This window comes from Dermacentor albipictus, chromosome 2 (genome assembly GCF_038994185.2).
Source record: "Dermacentor albipictus isolate Rhodes 1998 colony chromosome 2, USDA_Dalb.pri_finalv2, whole genome shotgun sequence".
Lineage (NCBI taxonomy): Eukaryota > Metazoa > Arthropoda > Arachnida > Ixodida > Ixodidae > Dermacentor > Dermacentor albipictus.
Genome location: NC_091822.1, coordinates 12,113,071 through 12,132,003, shown reverse-complemented (window position 1 = coordinate 12,132,003; position 18,933 = coordinate 12,113,071). Strand labels below are relative to the sequence as shown.

The following is an 18,933-nucleotide window of genomic DNA, read 5'->3' as shown; positions in this document are numbered from 1 at the left end:
AAGGCGTCGTCAGCGATGCCCTTAAGCACGTGCCCGACCTTCTCAGCTTCTGTTCATGTGATCGGCTTTACGACAAAGTGCCAGCACGTCCTGAATGTACGAGACATAGGACTCCGTGGAGGATTGGGCACGCGAGGCCAGTTCCTGCTTTGCGACAATTTTACAGCCAGCTGGTTTGCCAAACAACTCTGTCAGCTTCTCTTTGCATTGGTCCCAGCTGGTTAGCTCCTCTTGGTGGTTTTGGTACCACACCTTCGCCGAACAACAACAGGTTAGCTAGCATAAGCGTAAGGTCCCATCTGTTGATTCCACTCTCGAGTTCGTACATGGCCACCCACTCTTCAACGTCGGCGCAATCGGTTCCGCAGAAAGTTGCATGATCCTTGGGTTGCACAACCACAACCGAAGGTGACAGCGACGTAGCTGGCGACGGTGACGGAGGAGGTGGCAAGGACGTTGATCCCGCGTGCTAACCGTCGTTCATGTTTCGGACGGTGATGAGACGTCCACTGCGGAGCTCCATTTTCAGCCGTGTTATCCCGCAGTACTCACCAATATGTTACGGGGATGTTCGGAGTATAGAAGATTGTACTTACAATACATATACAAGATGATTCGGAATAGTTATGATGCCTGACCACCAACAACACGCAGCAGCCAGCGTCCCGTGATCTTCTTCTTCCTTTCTCTTCTTTCATCCTTCTGTAACAATATCGTTAATAAAAACCGTACCCCTCGGTTAACCCTCTTTCTTCTCGTTCTTACATAACGAACGTCTCCAATTCTGCAACATTGATGCCTTCAGGTAGCATGTGCGCGTTTATTGACCAGTTACCTTCACATAGGAAGATCACGTACTCGTGACGCCTGTGGTAGAAAGGATGTTCCATATCCTCCGCCAAGGTTTGTGAGTTGTGGCGCTCGCTAGCGCTCCCAGGGTTAGTTCTAGTATAGTAACACACAAATACCCCAGAAAGTGGATGAGAAGACGGCGTCGCGGTAGCTCAATTGGTTAGAGCATCGCACGCGTTATGCGAAGACATGGGATCGTTCCCCACCCGCGGCAACTTGTTTTCTCATCCACTGCCATTGCCATTAATTTATCGTTTTTTTATTTCATTTATTAAGCACAAGTAATTTCCCCCTATGTTGTCCTTGGTGTGAGTGTTTGTTGGCGTCTTATGATATCAGTAATAAACCCCGCTCTTCTCATATATATATATATATATACAGTGAAAGCTCGTTAATTCGAACTTCAATAATTCGAATTTATGGATAATTCGAACTGTACGATTTGGTCCGGCCAAGCTCCACAGAAGTCTATGTATGAAAAAGTCCGTTAATTCGAACGCGAGAAGGTTCCCTCACGGATAATTCGAACTACGCTCGCCTGGCACACGGCCAGAGAAACGCGCCTACTACCTACACACAAGGCTGTATTGCCTCCGAAACGGAGAGAACGGCGAGAGAAGGCAAAAGCGGAAAAAAATCTAACCGACGCGGGGTCAGCCAGAAGGCAGCGGTGGCTGCCGCCTCTCCGTTCTGCGTGACCTCCGAGACTTCTTGCCCGTTGTGAATCTCGGAGGCTTTGCGAATCTTGTACAGCTGCTAATGTTGTGCGGAGATGGTACGGCAAGCTCTAAAACACAGCGAATCAAGTACGTCGCAGCTGCGCTTGCAATCAAGAACCAACGAATCAGGGCCTTCGCCACCTTCACATGTTCAGCGTCTTTGTCTCGGCAGTCTTCATCGGTTGTGCACCTCTGTTTTCAGCTTAGGAGGTATCGGCCGTCGCGATTCATTGTGATGGTGTTAAGCCTCGGCTAAGGAGGAGGAAAAACGTTCGTTTCGGTGGACATTGGTGATGTGGCACAGTCGGACCCAGAGCTTCGACTTGAAGATGGCGTGTGCCCGCGGCACACGCCATCACTTTCTGACATGCCCTACTGCTTCCAAATCGCAGTGTACTGTTGCCCTCCTTCACTTTCGTTAGTTCGAACTTTCATTAATTCGAACTGAAGCGGCTTCCCCTTGCGGTTCGAATTAACGAGCTTTTACTGTATATATATATACAGAGCATTTCAGCGAACACTTGCAAAATTTTTGAAAGGTTGCCTGCGGCGGATAGCTCAATTCTAGTTGATGAGGCGGTCTACTCGAAGCGACGGACACTAATTGCACAAAACATTGAAATGCCAAATCTACAAATAACAAGAATCCACTAATAACTTTTTAGCTAATTATTTTATGACCCATATTGCAATTTACAAATTCCAGCAGTGAACTTCGCAAGGCGGATCCACTCGGAACAAATTTTCAAGACCACACCAGTTTCGAGATATAAATTCCCGAACTTTGCGGAGAAATGCACTGGCATTCCAGTTACTTAAGTGCTTCAGTTCATCAAACGACGTCATGCTAACAAATTAAGTGGAACGCGAAGGAATTTCTCTGCAAAGTTCTGGAATTTATATCTCGAAACTGGTGTATGTATTAAAATTCGTTCCAAGTGTATCCACCTTGCGAACTACACGGCTAAATTTGTAAATTGCAACATGGGCCATAATATAGTTAGTTAAAAACTTAATTGGTTAATTTTTATTATATAGTCAATTTTTTATCTAAATTTTGCGTGCAAATATTGTCCGCTGCTTCGAGTAGAGCAGCTGATGAAATAGAATTGTGATATCTGCTACAAGCAACATTTAAAGGTTTTTGAAAGTGTTCGGTGAAGCACCCTGTGTGTGTGTGTATACAAATACACACCCTGTGTGTGTATATATATATATATATATATATATATATATATATATATATATATATATATATATATATATATATACACAACCTGTGTGTGTATATACGTATACACAGGGTGTATATATACACATATTTCTTTAGAATTCTTCCAGAGCTAATCCCAAAAACGCTGCTAGAAATCTTTCTTTGGCGCTTTCGCTTGTTTACTCGTTCGTGGCAGTGTTCAGGTGTTCTTCCTGCACTTCTGTCATGCGCGAGTCCATTTCATGTGGTTTCTTGTTTTCCAAGTAAAGGAGAGGTGCATCTCATAGGCGTACCTATGATTTACACCCTATTTCAACTATCTTGTGTAGGTTTGCGCGTCTTTATGGCGAATGGTGGGCATTATTCACATTTGTACTAGTAAAGGTACCTCCCCTCTGATTTGCATAAAAAACTTACCTTGGGTTGCCTCCCCCCCCTCCGAAAAGAAATCCTGTGTACGTGCCTGTGCCGAATACTAGGGTACGTACTACGGCTTCAAGAGAACATAGTAGATGCTTAAGCAGAGTGGCGTTTCGGCAAGATTTAACTTAGCTGAGTCGGAGTGCCTCGCTTACAGCGCGGGCTGTGTGAAGTTACACTCACGCTCCTATACTGCAGATTCCCATGGTGGCGGATCTTCCGGTTGGCGAGAATTTGCAGGACCATGCCTTGGCCGCTGGATCGCTGGTGCATCTGAACGAGAGCCTCGGCGAGGGATTCACCGGTATTAGGGGCGCAATCGAGTACTACCGGTACAACACGGGTGAGGCAATTATGTACATGTGTGGGATATGCACAACGCGTTTCGAGAGATTGCCCTGCCGCGCACGTTTCTTGGGGCATAATGGCACCTATTGGGACATGTCTAGTACAGAGCCTTTAGGAATCATTTGCACGATAACGTCAGTTTATGTATACCGTATATCGCGGGTGTTTGCGTTATAGCGAGTGGTCACTCATGTGGACGAGTAGAATAGATTCTATAGTTGACTCACCCCAATATCATCATCATCAACAACAGCCTGGTTTCGTCCACTGCACCCGCCGTGGTTGCTCAGTGCCTATGGTGTTAGGCTGCTGAGCACGAGGTCGCGGGATCGAATCCCGGCCACGGCGGCCGCATTTCGATGGGGGCGAAATGCGAAAACACCCGCGTACTTAGATTTAGGTGCACGTTAAAGAACCCCAGGTGGTCGAAATTTCCGGAGTCCTCCACTACGGCGTGCCTCATAATCGGAAAGCGGTTTTGGCACGTAAAACCTCATAATTTTTTTTACGTCCACTGCAGGGCAATGGCCAACTCCCATACTTCTCCAACTACCCCGGTCATGTACTAATTGTGGCCACGTTGTCCCTGCAATCTTCTTAATCTCATCCGCCCACCTAACTTTCTGCAGCCCTCTGCTACGCTTCCCTTCCCTTGGAATCCATTCCATGACTCTTAATGACCATCGGTTATCTTCCCTCCTCATTACGTGTCCTGCCCATGCCCATTTCTTTTTCTTGCTTTCAACTAAGATATCATTAACTCTTCCATTATCGTCGTGGGTGCCACTGGTACTGTACAAATCTCTATAGAACTCCTCAGCCACTTGAGCTATTTCATCCATATTAGTAATGATATTGCCGGCTTTGTCTCTTAACGCATACATCTGATTCTTGCCAATTCCTAGTTTCTTCTTCACTGTTTTTAGGCTTCCTCCGTTCCTGAGGGCATGTTCAATTCTATCCATATTATACTTCCTTATGTCAGCTGTCTTACGCTTGTTGATTAACTTCGAAAGTTCTGCCAGTTTTATTCTAGCTGTAGCGTTAGAGGCTTTCATACATTGGCGTTTCTTGATCAGATCTTTCGCCTCCTGCGATAGTTTACTGGTGTCCTGCCTAACGGAGTTACCACCGACTTCCATTGCACACTCCTTAATGATGCCCACAAGATTGTCATTCATTGCTTCAACACTAAGGTCCTCTTCCTGAGTTAAAGCCGCATACCTGTTCTGTAGCTTGATCTGGAATTCCTCTATTTTTCCTCTTACCGCTAACTCATTAATCGGCTTCTTATGTACCAGTTTCTTCCGTTCCCTCCTCAAGTCTAGGCTAATTCCAGTTCTTACCATCCTGTGGTCACTGCAGCGCACCTTGACGAGCACGTCCACATCTTGTACGATGCCAGGGTTAGCGCAGAGTATGAAGTCTATTTCATTTCTAGTCTCGCCGTTCGGGATCTTCCGCGTCCACTTTCGGCTATCCCGCTTGCGGAAGAAGGTATTCATTATCCTCATATTATTCTGTTCCGCAAACTCTACTAATAACTCTCCCCTGCTATTCCTAGTGCCTATGCCATATTCCCCCACTTCCCTGTCTCCAGCCTGCTTCTTGCCTACCTTGGCATTAAAGTCGCCCATTAGTATAGTGTATTTACTTTTCACTCTGCCCATCGCCGATTCCACGTCTTCATAGAAGCTTTCGACTTCCTGGTCATCATGACTGGATGTAGGGGCGTAGACCTGTACAGTCTTCATTTTGTACCTCTTATTAAGTTTCACAACAATACCTGCCACTCTCTCGTTAATGCTATAGAATTCCTCTATAGAATTCTATAGAATTGTATAGAATTCCTGTTCTTCTCTCCGCTAAACCCCGGTAGCACAGGACGTGCCCGCTTTTTAGCACTGTATATGCTTCTTTTGGCCTCCTAACTTCACTGAGCCCTATTATATCCCATTTACTGCCCTCTAATTCCTCCAATAGCACTGCTAGACTCGCCTCACTAGATAACGTTCTATCGTTAAACGTTGCCAGGTTCATATTACAATGGCGGCCTGTCCGGAGCAGATTGGGCGAGGGAACAAACGCGAGTTAATGACATCTTAGTTGAAATCAAGAAGAAATGGGCATGGGCAGGACATGTAATGAGGAGGGAAGATAACCGATGGTCATTAAGGGTTATGGACTGGATTCCAAGGGAAGGGAAGCGCAGCAGGGGGCGGCAGACAGTTAGGTGGGCGGATGAGATTAAGAAGTTTGCTGGGACTGCATGGCCACAATTGGTACATGACCGGGGTTGTTGGAGAAATATGGGAGAGGCCTTTGCCCTGCAGTGGGCATAACCAGGCTGATGATGATGATGATGATGATGATCAACTAGCGTTTGTTCCCTCGCCCAATCTGCTCTTTTCTTATCCGTTAACGTTACACCTACCATTCTTCTTTCCATAGCTCGTTGCATCGTCCTCAATATAAGTAGAACCCTTTTCGTAAGCCTCCAGGTTTCTGCCCCGTATGTGAGTACTGGTAAGACACAGCTGTTATGCACTTTTCTCTTGAGGGATAATGGCAACCTGCTGTTCATGATCTGAGAATGCCTGCCAAGCGCACCCCAGCCCATTCTTATTCTTCTGATTATTTCAGTCTCATGATCCGGATCCGCAGTCACACCTGTCCTAAGTAGATGTATTCCCTTACCACTTCCAGTGCCTCACTACCTATTGTAAACTGCTGTTCTCTTCCGAGACTGTTAAAGATTACTTTAGTTTTCTGTAGATTAATTTTTAGACCCACACTTCTGCTTTGCTTCTCCAGGTCAGTTAGCATGCATTGCAATTGGTCCCCTGAGTTACTAAGCAAGGCAGCATCATCAGCGAATCGGAAGTTACTAAGCTATTCTCCATTAACTTTTATCCCCAAATCTTCCCAATCCAGGTCTCTGAATACCTCCTGTAAACACGCTGTGAATAGCATTGGAGAGATCGTATCTCCCTGCCTGACGCTTTTTTTGATTGGGATTTTGTTGCTTTCATTATGGAGGACTACGGTGGCTGCGGAGCCGCTATAGATATCTTTCAGTATTTTTACTTACGGCTCGTCTACACTCTGATTCCGTAATGTCTCCATGACTGCTGAGGTTTCGACTTAATTAAACGCTTCCTCGTAAGCAATGAATGCTATATATAAGGGTTGGTTATATTCCGCACATTTCTCTATCACCTGATTGATAGTGTGAATATGGTCTATGGTTGAGTAGCCTTTACGGAATCCTGCCTGGTCCTTTGCTTGACAGAAGTCTAAGGTGTTCCTGATTCTATTTGCGATTACCTTAGTAAATCGTTTGTAGGCAACGGACAGTAAGCTGATCGGTCTATAATTTTTCAAGTCTTTGGCTTCCCCTTTCTTATAGATTAGGATTATGTTAGCGTTCTTGCAAGATTCTGTTACGCTCGAAGTCAGAAGGCATTGCGTGTACATGATGGCCAGTTTCTCGAGAACAATCTTCCCACCATCCTTCAACAAATCTGCTGTTACCTGATCCTCCCCAGCTGCCTTCCCCCTTTGCATAGCTTCCAAGGCTTTCTTTACTTCTTCCGGCGTTACTTGTGGGATTTCAAATTCCTCTAGACTATTCTATCTATCTATCTATCTATCTATCTATCTATCTATCTATCTATCTATCTATCTATCTATCTATCTATCTATCTATCTATCTATCTATCTATCTGTCTGTCTGTCTGTCTGTCTGTCTGTCTGTCTGTCTGTCTGTCTGTCTGTCTGTCTGTCTGTCTGTCTGTCTGTCTGTCTGTCTGTCTGTCTGTCTGTCTGTCTGTCTGTCTGTCTGTCTGTCTGTCTTACCATCCGTCCGTCCGTCCGTCCGTCCGTCCGTCCGTCCGTCGGTCTGTCTGTCTGTCTGTCTGTCTGTCTGTCTGTCTGTCTGTCTGTCTGTCTGTCTGTCTGTCTGTCTGTCTGTCTGTCTGTCTGTCTGTCTGTCTGTCTGTCTGTCTGTCTGTCTGTCTGTCTGTCCGTCCGTCCGTCCATGTGTCTGTCTGTCTGTCTGTCTGTCTGTCTGTCTGTCTGTCTGTCTGTCTGTCTGTCTGTCTGTCTGTCTGTCTGTCTCTGTCTGTCTGTCTGTCTGTCTGTCTGTCTGTCTGTCTGTCTGTCTGTCTGTCTGTCTGTCTTACCTAAAGTACCGTAAACAAATGGTGTGTTTAAATCAAACCTCATCAGATGTTGAGCCAATCTTATCCGGTGTACCACAGGGAAGCATTTTGGGGCCTCTGTTGTTTTTAGTTTATATAAATGACATTTTTTATACCCCCTTACCGGTTCAACTCGTCGCTTACGCTGATGATATTACAATGCTTGCCACAGGAAACACACTAGCTGAGTTATCCGTCCGTGGCAACCAATTTTTGGAACATTTGCGGCACTGGTGTAATAAAAATTGTCTTAATGTTACTACGAATAAAACAAAGGCTGTGAAATATAGAACAAGAAATAAAGTAGTAAGTGGTGATATCGAACTATTATTATGTAATGACAAGATTGATATTGTATCCAGAATAAAATCTCTTGGTGTTATATTCTCTGAGACACTCAATTGGGACCTACAAATTGAAAATATTCGTGCTAAAATGAACAGGTTAAATGGCGTGTTATGTAAACATAGGTTAACCCTTCCCACACAGGTTAAACTCCCCATTTATAATTCATACATAGCGCCAGTGATTACTTATTGCCACACAGTTTGGGGTACAACGACACAACACAATAAACAGCGCCTTCTAATTGCACAAAAGCGTGTGGTAAGGCTGATAGATAATATACCGTGGAATGCTCACACTAGAGAATATTTCAGGCAGTTCCATATTTTAAGTATAACTACCTTGTATGTGTTCAAACTTCTTTGCATTTACAAAACTGCTGTAGCAACGAACAATAACCTTATGCTAACAATGTTCCAGCTTGTACGTCACTCTATGTCATGGACCCTACCGTTAAGTCGCACCAAATACCGTACACAATCTTTATCGTACAATCTGCCTAGGTACCTAAATGTTCTCGAAGATAATCATTTTTCTCTTAGGTTGCTTTCTATACAAACTTTCATAGAACTTATAAATCTTTCCGGGCCTTCGAGCGAATAGCTCACCTGTGTAACTGTATTCTGTATACTGTATTCTGTAACTGTATTCTAACTGTATAGCATACTTGAGTGAATTCTATTTATCTGTATTTTTGTCTACGTTAGCGTTAGAATTGTGTAATAGTAATTGGCGAAGAAATTGTGTAATTGCGTTAATTGTGTAAAATTATGACAATGTAATAGATTCCGTGTTAAAATTACAATTATACAATAGATTACGAGTATTGTGATGTTGAATTCTGTTTCTGTGTATACTTCGCAACCTGTCGCATTGTCTTTGTTTTTTCACCGCACTGCTGCTCTGTAGGGCGTAGGGGGTCCTCAAGCTGCATTCGGCAGCTTTTTCCCTTCCGTCCTCTCTCATTTCTGTACTTTGTTTTGAGAGAAATAAAATAAAATCTACCTATAAAAAATCTATCTATCTATCTATCTATCTATCTATCTATCTATCTATCTATCTATCTATCTATCTATCTATCTATCTATCTATCTATCTATCTATCTATCTATCTATCTATCTATCTATCTATCTATCTACCTATCTATCTATCTATCTATCTATCTATCTATCTATCTATCTATCTACTTTGTATCTTTCTAGACTATTCTTTCATTATCCCTCAAGAGAAAAGTGTATAACAGCTGTGTCTTACCAGTACTCACCTACGGGGCAGGAACCTGGAGGCTTAGGAAAAGTGTTCTACTTAAATTGAAAACGACGCAACGAGCTATGGAAAGAAGAATGATGGGTGTAACTTTAAGGGATAAGAAAAGAGCAGATTGGGTGGGGGAACAAACGCGAGTTAATCACATCTTAGTTGACATCAAGAAAAAGAAATAGGCAAGGGCAGGACATGTAACGAGGAGGGAAGATAACCAATGGTCATTAAGGGTTACGAACTGTATTTCAAGGGAAGGGAAGCGTAGCAGGGGGCGGCAGAAAGTTAGGTGGGCGGATGAGATTAAGAAGTTTGCAGGGACAACATGGCCACAATTAGTACATGACCGGGGTAGTTGGAGAAGTATGGGAGAGGCCTTTGTCTACAGTGGGCGCAACCAGGCTGATGATGATGATGTCACGAAGAAACCGCTTGTACACAATACGCGACGTGGATTTAAAACCAGCAAAGCATAAGCATTTCTGAACCTACTCACAGACCTTGGAGCACCACGACTACCACCCGATTTGAGTCCAGTTGCAATTCCTTGAATAAGAATGTTGACAATAACGTCAAGCCGACGCTTTGTTGGCAACAATATCTCAAAGCTAAAACCAACGCAAAGGGTGTTGCGTAAGAAAATGACTGACGTAAGTGCGAGAGATAGGAACAGACTGTACACTGCAAATACAGGAACGCCGATAATATTCTAGTTCAAATTAATCATTTCACACTCGGCAGCTCATCTGATTCGCGAAAAAGGTAACTGCTTGTCCGATGCAATAAGAAAATAGTGTCAGAGAGAAGAAAACGCGGTCCATGGTGGCAGAATGACTATCCAATTAGACGAGGTGTCAAGTTACGGTTAACAGGTGGTCTGTGAGAGAGGCTTCTGTCCTTCAGGAAACTTATATCAGCCGACAACGATGACAAGGACGTGAAGCACGTGCACGTATCTGGACAACTAATGGTTGTTACAGTATCTCTGCTGTTGGGTTCCTGTCTTGTGGGGACAGAGCGCAAGACGCTAAAGGCTGAGGAGGAGGGCGCTGCCTTGCCAAGAAAGGGTAGACGTTGTGTCAGGCCATATTGTAGGAAAAGCGTTGCCGCCTGTGCCACAAAAGTAAGTCGCCATCAAGGTCGAGAAAGAATTGCTTGGGCCTCTGACGTCGATGCGTTGTCTCTGAGACGCGCAGACATGTTGATTAGGGTTGAAAAGTACTGCGTCGAGCAAACGTGTGTATGAAAAGTCTCATTCCCATCATTTATACGCAGCGCACGCTTGGGCATTGAGGAATTCTCGTTTTAAGTATTCAAGTAATTCCATTAAATATTTTGTTTATTACTGTATCCTCTGTTTAGACTATCATGCATGCATTTATTTTAACATAAAATTATAATTGTAATTTATCAATAAATTTACCCTTAATGCATAACGATGTGTGTTACTATTTTTCTTGCATTTTGTCACTTTTTGTTTATTTCGCATTGAGATATACACTTTAATTCACCTATTTATACCATTCGTTCAAAGCTCCATTAAATCATTACGAGGTAGGACTCTAAACCCACCGAATGCCCGCTCAGTAGGTGAGACTCTTGAGTAAGCTTCCTTCCCCTTGTTTACCACGCAGGACCTTGGACCCTACCAGGCGGCATCGAGGGCATAGCTTTCTACAAGACCAAGTACGCTGACCAGAACGACGACTTCCCCGACATCGAGATAATGCTCAACACGGGTCCACCAGCTTCCAGCTACACCGAGCCTTTCCTCATCGGCTTGGGGCTTAAGCAGGAGGTACATGACTAAAGCACGTCCGATGCTTGATTATTGTTTTACGGTGCTAGAAAGCCATACACTGACACACGCTAAGCAGACCAAAGTCTCACGCTCCTCACAGCTGTTATTTGAGCTGGTCGCTCCTACGATTACCACTTCATACTGCGAGTATATTTATGCTCTGAGCTGTATGCCTCGGTCTCAGACTTCAGGATCTTGGCTCTTCCCGAATGCAGCACGTGAATGTTGCGCACTCATGCCTGCTTTCACTCCTGGTGCAGTCCGCATAAGGGAAAGTGTATTCATAAGGCACCAAGTGGTAAAAAAAAAGAAAACGGTGCGCAGGCCTTTTTTTTGTATTGGCTCTCCTGCGTTCGTGACCTGCCATATACTTCAGCTATAGACCGCTCCACGCTACCACTTGTTGGCCGAACAGTATTATCCTGAGTTAAAACTCAAATACAAGACTGGAGCACATAACGGTGCCCTCTCGGAACCAAACACACTGGCAGTGCGTGTGTCATATTAATTTTTACCCCCTGGATATGTTTGACGTGCACGCAAACCTGTGTACACGACTGTTTTTGCACCTTTCCTCGAAACATTCGTTGGCCAAGGTGTCCGCCGTTCGCCCGCTGTATATAAATCGCTTCGTTTGAGTCTTGAACCAGTTTGTCTAGTTTAATAGGGCCGTGGAACCAAATTCTCGAAGGGCGGATTTTTGGCTGCCGAGTCGGTGGTGGGGAACTGCCTTCCGCTCCAAGCGGCTCTCTGTGGTTCGGAACACATGGGGCGGGCGTACGAATGACATAGGCTCCGCCGACGGCCCGTGCATGCACGCTTGGAAGAGCCTCGTCAAGGAGTGGGAAAGAAACACCTTACGCGGCTCCGTTTTACATTGTCGAAAATTGGCAATTTCACTCGAAGAGCGAAGCGCTGACTGCGATAGCAAGGTTTAGCGTTGCGTTTGAACTTCTTGGACGGTGCTCTAACCACACGAGGGTTATACTAAATACCTAATCACTGACATGCGTCAGTGCGCTTGGGCACGCGCCGACAAGCGAACGCGTCGCTACCCGTCGGTTGGAGGGTACGCCACCACTGGAGACCGAAGCTCTGACGCTCGCACTTTGGCTGCGGCGCACTGTTGGTGGACGATTTTGTCTTCAGCCGTCCAAGTACGACCTAGAATAGCCTGCTGTAAACTAAGCTTGAAACAATAAGTTAGTGATCTGTATGCTCTTTTAGATATAAAAAACTCGTTTGATTAATGACCTGCCGCAACAGCTTCTTTTTATCTTTGATGTAAAAATAGTGCCCAAAATAGACACATCAACGCTTGCGCTCGTGCGTCGTCTGTCAACAATTTGCTTTGCAAACACCTGCACGACGATACCATATCATATCAAAAGCTGTTGTACGATATCATTTTTGGTGGCTCATTGAGCAGCCAACTCTGCAAGAATTAGGTGTGCAAAGTATCACTGAAATATCCGTGTTAGAAATATTGTCGCGTCGTAGTGACTGTGAAAAATGATCCAGAGTCAAAATTGCGAGTTGCGAATGTAGCTCTTTATTGGGCGAACTTGTGCCCAGTCATTGGCAACGATAGCGGCGAGCAAAGTCCGCGACCGTTGAGAATCTGCGGCTCAAGCGTGTCGGCTTTCATGCTCGTCGAAAGTGACAGCCCATTCGCTGGCGCCTTCCCGAAACTACTACGCAATTCCTGTCGCGTTTGCATTCAGATCATTCAAGGTTTGTCGACAACCGACAGAACCACGGATAAACTCGCGGAACTTCCGATACGTGCAGGCGCGTCCTGCGCCGAGCGATAACGTTTAACATTGGTTAGGTGGTCACCGGATACAGATAAAAAGTATCCGTGTCAATACAGTTATTCTTGTTGGTCCATAAAAGAAACGTGAAAAAGTGGGTTCTGAGAAAATTGGAAAAAAACAAATGAAACACATGTAGCACTCACAAAAATTACATAGAATAGCTGAAATTTACGTAATTCGTAGCTTGTGTCCTCCCGATGCTTGATTCTGTCAAAGCTTGCCCATGCAGTACCTCATCTATCATTATAGGTTGTTTTGAAACATCAACACCGCATCGGGAGGCCTTCCCATTGAGGGTATTGCTAGAAAAATTTTCCCTCTCTAAAGGCCATGTTCTATTTTAACTGATTTCAACATGTCAAGTTTGTCTTTCTGGACATTGATGAAATTACATACCGTCAGACAATACAAGCTTGAGAATTGGGGGGTTTTAATAGGGGTATTTCGTTGCCCTTTGCCAAGTGAACTATTGAAGCACTTATTCGAATGCATGGGGGCAGCTTATTTGCATAATACAAGAAATATATGTATATAAACTGGTTATTTTCACAATTTATACACTTCAAGTCACCACAAAAAATACCAGTTTATTGTTTACATCCTACTGTGATGTTTTGACTGAGAAAGACATTCAATTTGTTCTGTGAGGCATGTAATAATTGCTGTGGCATATTATTTTATCGCACGACACTGGATACAGTAGCTGAGCGTTATTAAAACTCCGAAGAAATTAATAGCACAATGCCTATGATCACGCACATAGCATTTCATTGCACTTTCTTAATTCATGCCCTTTTTTTACCTGCACAAAAGCTACTGCAGTGAAATAATATAGTAGCACATGCTTAAAAAACACGATTTCCAACTACAATAATAATCAATCAATCAATCAAATGTTTATCATAGTGCCCAGAAACTGCTAGAGAGCCTTCTTACTGGTGCACTTAAAAGCAATATGTGAGACAAAATGTACAGAAAACATGAATGCGGTAGACAAAACAATGCGAGATAGAGAAACCAACAGGGAAAAGAAAACGAGGAAGGGTAAAAGGGAGTTAATCCTACGTGATTATCTACAGATACACAAAACACAGGAAATAAACTCTGAAGTTTGACAATACAAGCACAATTCTTAGTCGAGTAAACTATAGCGCAGTCTTTAATGCAACAAGGCCAGGCAAAGAATGCGGAATGCTGTTGCGGTATACTGGTATACTGTTGCGGCACGAACAATTGCACATGAACATGAAGCTTTGGGGAATGGATAATGCCGACCACCTTACACAGGAGTTGAAGGTCTGATGAATTAAGTCTTGAGTACAGAGGTTTAAGTTGAGGTATATTTGAGAAGGTTGAATTATGGTCGCTAGAATGGCAACAGTGGTGCTTGAAGATAGACATCAGTTTATCCTGGGAATTAGATTTTCACGTTGCATTCCCATCTACAGAGGCATACTCTAGTAGTGGAAGGCACACAGCAGAATACAATTCCAGAAGCGGAACAGGTCACTGGAAATCATGCAATATATGCATACAATTCGAAGAGTGTGAAGTGCACGTTGTGTGACTTTCTGGGGGTGTGAAGAGACGCTTAGCGGTTTATCGAAGTACACACTAAGATCTATCATTTCATCGACACTTGGCAGTGGAGCATCCCGAAGGGTGTATGCAAAATGAACATGGCGTGTTTTCCGCACGTAACTTAATGCCATAGTATTGGAAGCATTTAAGAGTACCTTATTGTTTCTGCACCAGTTTCAGAGTGAAAAAATGTCTTTTTGGAGGTTGATGCAGTGGTGAACACTGTTGACAGACTCAAATAGTTTTAAGTTGTCGGCACACAAGGCCACGCTGTTCATTCATTGAAGTGTTCTTATCACTAGTAGACAGCGTCTGGAAGGGTTAAGCACTACAAAAGAAATACCATCAGCACCACAAGGAAGGTGAGGTTTTGATCAGGCGCTCCAAACACTTGCAAACAAGGTCTTCATTGAGTGATAGTGTACACACCGTGCAGACTGAGAAGGAAGGTTACTTGCAACACCTTTTACACCACATACGGAACATAAGTGTTCTGCGAAGCCATCAGCAGTGTTTTAGACATCACCATTTGTATCAAGAAGGCATAAATCATTGGCGCTCTCTTTAGAAGAGTGATAGTGCGCGAAGCTCCAGAAATATGTTGAATTGCATGTCGAGCTGGCCTCAACATATTCAGTGTTGTCGTAGTGATAATATTAATAATAATAATAATAATAATAATAATAATAATGATGATGATGATGATGATGATGATGATGATGATTGTACTGAAGGCACTGGGCAGTGGGCATTGTGCTGGTGTGCAGGTGCAAAAGAAGAAGACGACGAGAAGTGCTTGCTTCCGTGTTATGATATAGCGCCGACATGTTTTAAGCCTAGCGCTACAACCTATAACTAGTGACCCTTCTGCTAGGTGAACACCCCCGTTGCATTTGGTGGAGGTGCTGGGTTTCTCTTCTACATCCTGGAACTCCGCAGCCGAACGCTACCACCAGCTGTTGCAATGGATGAACCAGGACTGTCCCAGGCTGCTGCTCCCATGCCCCCCACCATCGTCTGTTCTGGCGTGGTCCAGCAGCGCGATCCGGCTATATTTAGCGGCACAGACGACCACGACGTGGAAGACTGGCTCGCCGAATATGACCGTGTAAGCGCCTATAATAAGTGGGACGACCACGCCAAGCTCACAAATGTCATCTTTTACTTGACTGACGTGGCAAACCTATGGTTCCGCAATCATAAAGCCGATTTTGCCACCTGGTCGGCTTTCACGACGACTTTGGCAGAGGTCTTCGGCCGTCCCGCCGTTCGCCGGCTTCGCGCTGAGCAGCGCTTGCGTGGTCGAGCTCAATGCCAGGACGAGACCTTCACCAGTTATATTGAAGACGTGCTCTCGCTATGCAAGCGCGTGAACTCATCTATGGACGAAGCTGACAAGATCAAGCACGTCATGAAAGGCATCGATGACCATGCCTTCCAGATGCTCGTCGCGAAGAGTCCGCGGACGATTGCCGAAGTCATACAGCTATGTCAGCAGTACGACGAGCTGCGCAAACAGCGTGCATCAAGACGCGCGTCTCAGCAGGACACCACGGATCTATCTCCATTGGATTTCGGCCGCGAGGCTGCCGACATCTCTTTTTTAATGCCAGACATAAAGCAGTTCATCCGTCAGGAAGTTGCCCGCCAACTCTCTCTGGCGAACAGCACACCTGAGCCGTCGACAACCTTGGCTCCTTCACTTCGCCACGTCATTCAGACCCAAGTGGCCGCGGCGCTGCCATCTGCCCCTCCTCCGCAGCCTGCAGCTGGACCGCTAACGTACGCTGACGTTGTCGCCCGGCCTTACGCTCCTCCGGCTCCTGATGCCTACCGGGCCACCGGCACCTTCCATGTGCCGCCGCCACCTTCACGCCCGATGGTCGTCCCTTACTCGGCCGCTGGAGCCCCTGTCGTCAACCCGTGGCGTACATCTGACAACCTGCCAATATGCTATTTCTGCCATTTTCCGGGCCACGTAGCACGATTCTGCCGCCGTCGCAGCCCCCCTTTACCTGACAGTGGGGGCGCCTCAACCTAAAGGCCTGCTCGACTTCCGCGTCAGGACCCATCTAGCCTTCCTCCGGACTCGTCTTACAGTCGCCTCCCTTTCGATGCCCGTCGGTCACCTTCCCCACGTCGCCGATCCATTTCCCCGATGGTTGGCCGACCCAGCCCAGCCCGATAGGAAAACTAACAGTCGCAATTCCAGAGGCAAGAACTACGTTTACGTCGAACATTTCAAGGCCTCATTCTAACCCGGCGAACGAAATTGAACTGTCCGTAGACGGCGTCACCATACACGCACTTATCGACACCGGAGCCACCGTTTCTATTATTAGTGAGAAGCTTTGCCGCAATTTGAAAAAAGTGACCATTCCCCTTACCTCTCTTTCTCTGCGTACGGCAACCTCGCATCGCATTCAGCCTTCAGCGTCGTGCACAGCCCGGGTAGTCATTCAAAACGTTATGTATGTTATAGAATGTGTCGTCCTATCTCGTTCGTCAGGCGACGTTATTCTTGGATGGAATTTCCTATCTGGCAATCAAGCACTTATCGACTGCGCTCGTGCCGAACTTACGTTATCAGTGCCGTGCTTCGACCCTGACGACCATTCTTCTCCTAAAGTTGTTGCCGCCTCTGACATCGATATCGCACCTTTCTCCGCCGCTATGGTTCCTGTGTCATGTAACTCTGCTGCAAACTCATCTGTTCTGTTTACACCGTCGGCCACTTGTGCGCGCCGCCGGAACTTTCTGCTTCCGTTTGCTGTCGTCACTTTTTGCGACGGTTCTGCTGGCCTTTACTTGTGCAATCCGTCCGCCTGCCCATCATCAATAATAATAATAATAATAATAATAATAATAATAATAATAATAATAATAATAATAATAATAATAACCTTAGCGGTAACATGGCATTCTAGACAGCCCGTAAGACTAAAGAAAGGCTGATGCCTATACGCTAGAACGTCTGCAAGCCAGCCACAGCAGGAATTTGCAGGGTGCAGACACCTCCCCCCTCCACGTGTACAAACACCCCCCCCCCACACACACACACCTTTGCTCATTCGCAGAGCACGGCACACATGCGCACAATCGACGGGTACACACCACGTAGGAGTGCCAATTCATTGCGGTCGCAAGAAAAGGGAGTCCGAATGGCCGGGGGGGGGGGGAGGGGGGAGAGAAAGCTGTGTATGCCACAAATAAGCATGGAGTTGCGGTTTCGGACCGTACAGGCCTGATGGGGTTCATGCTGTGCTGATCGCTTGTTCAGACGGACTGAAGAAGAAAGATGAGCGCTGTCCAGATAGCCGTTAAGCACCCTGCAGAATATGCAGACTAGTGCAATGTTGCGCTGGTATCGCAGGCTGTGCCACTTACGGCTCTGAGGCAATCCTCGTAGGCTGGCTTGAGCTTGCGACCACCGAAAAGACGGGAGAAGAGGATGCGTGCTGCCCAGCGCTGAACAAAATCAAGTTTGTCAGTGACGTGAGTTTGGTACAGGGACTATACCGATGAGCAGTACTGAAGCCGTGGCAAAATTATAGAAGTGTAGAGTGCTCGGAAAAGCTTCAGGTCCACAGGGACGGGAGACACGGGACACAAACCCAGGTATGCGACAATGCTTAGATACAGTGCTGGTGACATATGCGGAAAAGCCGAAAAAAGGGCTGAATGTTGCATCCAGAATGAGAATCACCCGAGCAGTCTTCATAGTGCCTTCGAGGAAGTAGGCTGGACACTCAGCAGTTTTGTTGTGGCTGATACGCATCGCAGCACATTTTGCAGTGCTACTACAAAGTTTGCAATTGTAGGCCCACTCGTCCATCTTTACTGAGCGTATTTACTTCAAGCGCGTATGTTATACACCGGCATAATGCTGCAGTGGAAGTGTTAACTTGTTAATTGAACGCATTGTGCGACGATGCATTGGGAACTTGGTTTTGAGTTGATCTTTTTCCTTAATACAGTTTATAGTACCGTAACGAGAAACATTTTAGTGGAAGCTGAAGAGATTTGGCCTCTTTAAACATACGTATACTGCACTAAGTACTGATGACATCTCTTCACCTTCCCCGCAATGCACTCGCACCATCTGCACTATCAATATATATAAAAAAGATCAAAACCCAATTACAGTTTCATTGACTCAGTATGTGCTGCTTCTCAAGTAGGTACCGAACCGATCCTGGTATACGCGCCTACATGCATAGGTCTTGTATGATGCAGGTCCTCCTATGGTGCACATATTGCAAACAAATCATTTCTTTTTGCAGTACTCAAGTATAACGATACACGGACTCAAACATGACTGCATTGTGTCATATTTCCTTCAGTGCGTCAGCGTTCTTGAGTGCTGCACGAGCA

At 45.4% G+C, this 18,933-nt stretch overlaps 1 pseudogene; it reads left to right on the top strand.

Annotated features, from left to right (window-relative positions):
* Positions 1–18,933, top strand: part of LOC135908837 (glucose dehydrogenase [FAD, quinone]-like) — a 161,673-nt pseudogene that overhangs the window by 104,436 nt on the left and 38,304 nt on the right.